Source organism: Blennius ocellaris (assembly GCF_963422515.1).
Source record: "Blennius ocellaris genome assembly, chromosome: 9".
NCBI classification, from domain to species: Eukaryota; Metazoa; Chordata; class Actinopteri; order Blenniiformes; family Blenniidae; genus Blennius; species Blennius ocellaris.
In genome coordinates, this window is record NC_137658.1 from 20107051 (window position 1) to 20114555 (window position 7505).

Genomic DNA, 7505 nt, shown 5'->3' on the forward strand with positions numbered 1-7505 from the left:
CAATGGTGTGAAAACAATATAAAAACAATCGATGAAATCCCACTTAAAAGTTTTCTATTTTGTTTTTTTGTTTGTTTTTTTAAGTACAGAATCCTGAGGCAGAACAAGTTGTGCAGTTCATGCATAGAAAGCAAAATACAGCCGGTAATTTACTTGGAAATGGTGATAGCTGTTTAGTGTGTTTCCCTTTTAGAGGTTGTACACCTGCCAGACCAAGTACAAATACAGTACTTCAAAGTGCTCTCTATGGAGCAGTGATAGAAGGTACCAGAAGGTCACACATCCTTGTCAGGTCTTAATGGCTGGATATCTGCTGTTTTCTTCGTGGAGTCCTTTGTTTAAGGCAAATAACTATCATTTAACTGTCACATGCGATTTTTGAAAAAAGGTAAACATCGTGTTCCTGATTGTGTATATTAAATAATAGCTGTTGAACCTTGGGGCTCCGGGGATCTTTTTTCTAAGAAACACAGGAAGGTTGCCTTTCAAATATCAACTGGAGCTTCCATAAAGTGAATGTGAAGCATTAGGGTGTGAATTCAGAGTACAAAGCATGTGTTTCACACTCTTCAGAGGTTGGCAGACCTGAAAAGGCACCACACACCTATCCTTACAGTGACCGCAGACAGATTGCAAACAGTGCTGTCCATGGTCCTGGAATTGTCATTGTCATAATCATCTCCTAACCTCGGAACAGTAGAAAGTCTCTTCCTCTGAATTTGGTTCTGCTGGTTTCTTCTTGTTAAAAGGGAGTTTATCCTTCCCACCATCTCCTCAATTTGCTCATCTGGAATTGATGCGTATTTCTCTGTAAAACTGCCTTGAATTGAGTGTTTTGTATTCATCAGTATGCAACTAAAATTGAATTGAATTAAATTGGTCTCAAGGTTATTGAACATTTTAATGAAGAGAAAGCAAACATGTGGGACTTTTCTTATCTATTATGAGATCAATTCAACTAGTATACGATCCTTTTGTGAAAAAGTGTACGATTTATTATACCATGTTTAAAAAAAAAAACAAATTAAACAACTTGTGCACAAAGTTCAAATCATGAATAATGTTTCAAGATTTTGTTTTTTTCGTGAATTGCATTTATATTTTTTCACAGCCCAGTGAGATTGAGGCTTACATTAATCTCACTGCAACCGAGTCACATGTGTGTTGAAATGCTGCACAGCAGATGTTAAAGAAACAAAGACAGCCAGCAGATCATCTCACTCACAGCTAAGCTGATTACGATAGATGTGTTGAAGGGACATGCTGCGTAAACTGACATGTATATTGTCATGGGACACATTAGACTCTCACTGAAGTGAAATGGAACAGAAACAATGCACACATGGTTGAATTTAGTTTGTGAAAAAGGAATAAAAGGAAACTGTTGGAGATTAGATAGTAAAAGAAGACAGTGTTAGATGGGAAGTTTGTGATTCCTATCACGAGAGTGAAATAACCTTAAAACGGAAAGAATTTGATTTTTGGATGATCGCCAATATGGCCCCAGCGCAGTATGTGTTAAGGGCCATCGCAGCAAGTTTACAAAACAAATTGAATAGCATCATTTTTACCATCGTCTTTATTTAGCAGACGTGTCACCCAAGTTAAGCTGAACACAGTCCACTTTAGTTAAAAAAAAATCAGAAACAACAATATGAATACCCTCACCACAAATCCTGTGTATAAGTGAATAACTATTAATAATGGCAATACATTATTAATACAACAATCAACATCAAATAATTTAAACAACACAATTAAGCAAACCTGTCAGTTTTAAAAGTCCATCGTGATAAATAGTTTTATTATGATTGTATTAAAGATTAATTTTTCCAGATTTTGTGGTGCCCCCTGGAGGCCAAATTGCCTTAGCATTTCCCCATATTGCCTAATAGGTCAGCCAACTCTGCATCACAGCTTACAGGACTGTATATTTGAAAAAGTGAACACACTGTGGAGGGGTGCAGATACACGAAAAGACACACATGCAGAGACTTTCGAAGCCTCGGCCTCTCCAGGCCTCTCTGATACTTGCCTAAATAAATCCAGTCAAAAGCACTTCATAATGAAAGTGGCTATTTCTGAAACAGAAAGCTTTTGATAAAACAACTTAACAATAACAATTGTTAATTATTCCAATCTAATACGTATCATCCAGTAATCCACATTAACCTCCAATTATATTTATGACCTGGAGCAGGACATTAAAATTAAAAAAAAAATGTACAAAGGACATTATGAATCTCGCAGTGGTATAATCCAGAAGACATTTTCATTATAAAAAATGTGATGCTAATAACATCAACTGCTTTTATGAGAACATGAATTACCAGATTAGGGGCCCAATAAATGATTTCAAGTGAAAACGGAAGGCCTTTGTGCATTATGCATATGTACAGTAGCAGTGTTTCAGAAAAGTTGCATTTTTGAACATTTCAAACTTGGGAGCTACTTTTAAAAACCTGTTTTCAGTGGCTGTGAGCACTTTTGTCGTATAAATAGACCCTCAAGACACTTGAAATCATCTTCTAAACACAGTCTTGCACCCACAGTGCCATGACCAATTGATTCATATGATGCAGATATTACAGAGAAATATATTGTATTCGCAAGTGAACTGAATAATGCAAATTCTGCTGGAATTAAGAGAGTTGGGATACTGTGCCATCACCTCTTCACTGCATGCTCTGATGTTTTAACATCTGTCTTCAGAAAGATCCGCTGCTTTCACACCTTGAGGCATGTAAAAGTGATCATTCTCACTCACACGATACAGCCTCTGGACTGAATACCATGGTGAAAACGAATGCTATGACCATTAGCAGTTCTGTCAACGTGGGGCCAACTGACCGGTCAACAGGATTTTGAATGTAAAGCATTATCAATTCTAATTAATTGTTGAGCCATAGGTTACTATAGCCAGAAAGAAGATTATGTTTGAGGGGGTGTTTTACAGCTACATTTAAACAGGAACTGAATATATTGAAGGCAGCTGTTTGAAACAGCCAACCTAGCAACATTTGACATGTGCTTGTTGTCAACTGTTAGCAGGGTTCAGAGATCCCTGCCCCTTCCTGTCTGAAAGCAAACAGCTCCAATTACACCTGCCAGTTCATTGCTAATTACATGTGGTGATGCCACAGCTGAGTGTCAGTCATCAGCATCTTGGAAAGCAAAGTCCATCAGCTATGTAGTGAATAAAGTGTTGCCTAGAATATCTTTGTAGAGTTCTTTAAAGCCCCATTTACGCAACAACATTTTCAAGTGAAAACGGAATGTTTTTCCTGGGTTTTTTCTTCAGCGTGTTACGGATTCCGGTCCATATTCTCCTGGAACTTGTAGTTTTATAGTTGACAGTCACTGTAATAACAATCCAACTTGATCACCTGGTCATACGAATGTCTGTGTTCTGTCACTGTTAGTGTTTTTAGTGTATTGTTCTCTACATGCATGTCTTTGTGGTTTCATTGCATAAACAACCGGTGCCTACTAGTAACCCATATTGAAAACAACATTGGCTGAGCATGTTTTGCCATTTCCAGATATTGTTTTGAAATCATTGTCAATCCAAGCACAAAACCTCTATGAATGAGAAACACAAAAACAATGCATTTTCATTTATTAAGTTGTGTAAATGTAAATGTAAATACCAAATATTAAACAGGTACAGACTGAGCGGGCCAATGCAACTGCAGTTTTAGTGATGAAGGTTTGGCACAGCGTTAGGGACACCTTGCTTGCCAGGAGGCAAAGGAATCAGAATGTGCCCCTGATCACTCTGTCAGAGACAAACTGACTGAAAGCAAACAGATGCTCGGACTGATACTTGCAATAACCTTGCAATAGAAATCAAATATTATCTGTGAATAAACCTCCCTGGAGTTTTAGACAAGAGGCATGATTTCCATTTATAGAGTCAAAATGGTTTCTCGCAGGGTTTATTGTTAGGAGTGCTATTCCATGCTCTGGTGTTTTTATCTGTGTATTTTACTTGAGCGTGTTTGTGCAAGTGGAGATTTACAGATATCAGGTGTGTGAACAGTTAGGAGGCTGAATTGTTAACTGGTTCCTTGAATGGAGGCAACCCCAACAATACCTGATGCTAGACTGACAAAACTGGTCAGCATTGGCAAAAGTACTGAAAGCTGACAATAATAATACTTTGCAATTGAAGAGACAGCAGAAGAAAAGTAATCGGAAGGCCAACGGCTGCTGTAAATATTTGATGACTAGCGTGCTACCAATAAAGGAGCTGAGTAGCACTTGGTAAGTAAGCTCTATATACGTATATGAATCTCATAGGCACTAAAGGTATCTCATAAAATCTTTTTTTTTCTTTTTTCATTTTTAATGAAGCATTCAGATTTTGAGGCCACTGCGATGCTGCTGTTTGCTCAAACACTGTTCTGACGCAGTTCTCTAAGTATGAAAAAGCTTTCCCCCGGAAGATTCAATGGTAATTGAACAATTGACAAAAGCTACTCAAACAATATCAGCTGCATGTGTCTGTCTTGGTTGGATTGGTGTGTTTGAGGAGTTTCACTGGAATCAGACTGTATGTCATGTCAACTGAAATCATGTGAAAAGCAATATGAGGCTGTCACAGGTTGTTAATGGTAAGTCTGGAGAATTTAATACTATTTCTATTTTGTAAGTCCGGCTGTATCCATGGAGCCCAAAACTATAAGCAACTAAACTTGGGATGGATCCAATCCATATTTACCAACTTTGCCTGTTAGGACTATTAGTTCTTAAAAAAACTAAATGTTTAATGGCAGATCTGCCAATGGGAACAGGGAATTATACCTTTCATATATGTCAAGCAGCAAAGATGTAATTATTGTCACATATGTTTAGATACAAATAGATGAAAGTAGCCATATACAAGGTTTCTGAGGATGTGGTATTCAAAGAATTTAAATATGTTTGAGGCTTAAAGGATTATTTTGTTACCAAAATTATCTTAGATATACAGAAGGAGACAAGATATTCTGCTGTGAAGCTGCATGGGAGCTAAACAGACAACAACAACAACAACAACAACAACAGTATTACGATTGAAACCAACAAAGGCGGTCAATCATAAGATAGTGGGTATTTTTATTTATTTTTTGGCCACCAGTCAGTTTATTTTTGAGCGAAATTAAGGAAGGAAAGTGTTTTTAGTCCCATGTCAATGTATTCAGAGAAACGGCAGTGGAACACTGCTTACTGATTCCTGATATGTTATCGCGCCAGAATAGTATTACAGCGGTCAGACAAAAAAACTCACAGATTCTTCACCAGGACACCACATTACAACTTGAGTAATGATGAATCACCATGTGAATTTATGACCACATTTAATCATCTTGTCATGACTACTTCCAGTAGAGCAAAAGTTGTTTCAAACAGACATTTGAGGGCTGCCAAGCGAGCAGACATGAATCACATGAAATACTTTTGATCTGTTGTGGAGGACAGGCAGCATCGATGTGCACCAGACCAGACAAATCTGCAGTAATTAAATTAAGAGTAAAGTGAGTATAGAGAACAAACTCAGAGGAAAGGTTTTTTTTGTTTTTAAACATCCTATTGAGAATCCAAGACTCCAAAACCTAAAGCTATCCACCCTGGTCGAGTTGATTCTGCCCCCAGACAAGATCGAAGGCGGGTGGGAGTAAGAAACCACAAACTAATTTCTACAGTGAGTCAGCAAGTAGTAAACAAAGAGCAGACTGGTGGCACTTCCAACAAAGTCCTAACTTTTCTAATGAGATGTCATGTTTCTATTACTTATAGCTGGTCTCCTATGGATACTAAAACACTGCCGCAGTAATAGAGTTATAAGCATTAAATAGGACAGTCACTACTGTGGCTTTGTATTATGCTATTCGGGAAAGGTAACAAGTGTTTGTAGTTTGTTGTAGTTTGTCACAGATAAAAGTGTGACTGTATTTGGTGGGAGGACTCTGTTCCAACTGTTCCTGTGCGTTCAGTCAAAACCAGACACTGTCCTCATAACTCCCAAAGTTTTTCAACAAAGAGGCGTTGACAAGTGAACACAAACATCAATGATCATTGTGTGAGCACTGTTGGTTGCAGTTATTTCGGCACCATGCACAACTTTTGTTAGTGGGGATGTACGGAAACCTGCCCCGCCCTGCCACATCCCTTCCCGTCCCATACCACCCCGGCAAATATGGTGCAGTGGGACTGCGTCGAAATAAACATGTTTTTAAGGATCCTAATTTGCCGTGAGGATGATTGGCCAATAAGGTGCAATGCTTTTACATGAAACAGTGTTGTCGTGTGGACAGACCCTCAGTTACACGTTGTTGCACCATATTTTATCCAGCCAGAGACAGTGCAAATTGTTTTGCATACCTTGTATCTCTACTTTGATTTGTTTTTTTTTATTCTATTTTTATTCTGGATTTTTTTCATTTTTTTATCTTCCTGATTCAAGACTAATTGTATCCAATGAAGTGTTGTTGTTTTCATAGCAATGACGTGAAAGTTTTCTGATCTTGTTTGCATTTCAGGTGGAAAGAGACATAATGATCCAGACACAACACATTATTCTCAGTGACGTCAGTATGAATTGCATTACTCACAGAACGTTAAGAGTGTTTGACTTTGGAGTGGAATTTATGGGAAATGTAAACATGTCTTGTTGCAGTGATGTTATGTTATATTAGGGAAATACACCACAAAAATACATATAATGTATATTTTGGTACTTTGACATGAAATGTGATAATATAACAGATACTATATAAATCAATATAATAAGACTATGAGATTGGATGAAGAGACACAGACCTGGAGGACTCAAGGAGTCAGAAAGACTACATTATATCAGAAAAAGCTAAGGGTATGTTTATGCTATGTTCCTGGCAGCCATGGCGGCCCCATTAGCCCTAAAAAATAGTGCACCGCAGGATTTTGAGGAATTCTGAGGAAGATCTTGCACGTTTTTCACATTCTGTCAAGACTTTCTACGGATGAAATGTGGCCATTTTAAAGTATGTTTATGCCCCAAGAGGCCACCAAAAGTGAAGATAATCATTGTACCCTGAGTCTTTTGCTGGATGCGTACATACTGGATTGCTTATTCAGTGGCATAGCTTGTAGAAGTTGTTCTATCGTTGATTGCTCAAACTAGAATGAAGCTGCCATACCGGGCTTACGCCGTGGCAGACCGTAGTAGAACGCGACGCGTTGGGTCCACAAACTGTCACACGTCGGGACAAGCCGCAATTGAACATGATAAAATGCGAAGCAACTGTGAAACAACAGTGATAGAATGCGCAAATATCACTTCTACAAATATCACACTACAGACCGCCTCCAAGTTCTATTACAGCCAATTATGTGCTGCCACGTGTTGTGACCTTCAACCCATTTTGCTCTGGCCGACTAAGTTTCTAAGAACCAAAAAAATAAAGATATTCTAGAAAGTCGCCAATACAGGAGCCTGAAATGTGAGTCAAACTCTCAAAAAGAAGAAAGAAACAAAATAT